Source organism: Protobothrops mucrosquamatus, unplaced genomic scaffold (genome assembly GCF_001527695.2).
Source record: "Protobothrops mucrosquamatus isolate PMUCROS unplaced genomic scaffold, P.Mucros_1.0 scaffold2635, whole genome shotgun sequence".
In the NCBI taxonomy this organism is placed as follows: domain Eukaryota; kingdom Metazoa; phylum Chordata; class Lepidosauria; order Squamata; family Viperidae; genus Protobothrops; species Protobothrops mucrosquamatus.
The window spans coordinates 159,015-160,486 of NW_015388688.1; positions in this window are offsets into that span (position 1 = coordinate 159,015).

Sequence of the window (1,472 nt, forward strand, 5' to 3'; positions counted from 1 at the left end):
AGCTTGACTTTAAATAAAAAAGAAGTTTTTAAATCCTTTAAAGTACATCCACACCGGAAAGAAAGTGAAAGTTTTCCTTTTGTTAAGAAAAAAGAAATGCCTCCACGGCCATTTTCTTGTCACTTTCACTTATAGCAAAAACCAAAAATCCCAATAAAATCTTCGAGTTAAAGTCACATTTTAACTGAAATAAAGATCCTCTGTCAGGTTCCGTCTGTTTCAAAAGTTACTCACAAGCAAATACAATGTAACAGCAGTGACGGCAACGTCTGGCTTTGCTCCTAGGAACGAAGGCACACCGAGCTGCGGAGAAGAGGTCCGGACTCCGGGGGAGTTCTCACCTTCATCCCCCCAGGAACGCTCCTGGGGGGACTAGGGAACTCAACCCCTATCCAGACCAAGCTCACTTTCTCCCCTTCGCCCGGGGAGAAAGTTCCGAGCCGCAAAACAGCTGATCCGCGCTGTTTTGACGGCTTTGACGCAGTCCCGGGCTGGAGGCTAAAAAAAAGCCCCCTTCGGTGACGCCTCGCCACCGGAAGCTCAGTGCCACAACCATCTTGATGGTGGTAGGCATACTCACCAAGTTGGCCCATTTTATTCTGTGTGTAGGTCTCCCTACAGCACAGACGACGGCCTAGTTGTTCATTGCCCATATGTTTTGGCTGCATGGGTTACCGGATCGGGTAGTGTCAGACCAGGGGATGCAATTTATGGTATGCTTTTGGCAGACTCTACTCACAGAACTGTAGGTACAGGTGTGTCTGTCATCTGCCCATCACCCTGAAACCGATGGGGGCACAGAGAGGGTGAACACCATCTTGGAACAGTACCTCCTCTGTTTCAGCGAAACCCAATAGGACAATTGGGAAGAGGTGCTGGCTGTGGCCGAGCTTGCCTACAACATTGCCCAGCATGCATCCAGGGTCTCCTGCCCTGAGAGCAGCTTGTCTCCAGTCATCCACCATATCACCTTCTGCCCACCACCTTAATAGTTTTGCCTGACCCTTCCCCCTAGCCACTCCAGTTTCCCTCACTTCATCTATTCCATCCTCAAGCCAAAGGACCCAAACACACCATCTAAGCTATCAACCATGACAGCGAGAAGCTGGCACTAGTTTTCAAAATGCTTTAGCCTTGCACTTTTTCTTTTGTTTGCAACTGAAATTTCAGTTAGGATTAAGGACCTGCTGAAAACTTACCCTGTTCCTGCAGCCTTTTTGTTTTCATTATCCCTCGTGCCCATCCCAATTTTTTTTAATGAATATTGTTTTACATTGCTGTAAAGTGTTTTTATGATTTTATGGTAGTTTTTATTGTTTTGACATAAAGAGCAGTACATCAATATATTCATGGATGTCACAAAGGCCTTGATCTCTGCAGCTTTTCACATGGCATGGAGGTTGAAATCCCATCCCATCTTCAGCAGTTGTCTATTATTTTCTTCTGTCTATGGAGGTTAACATATCCATATT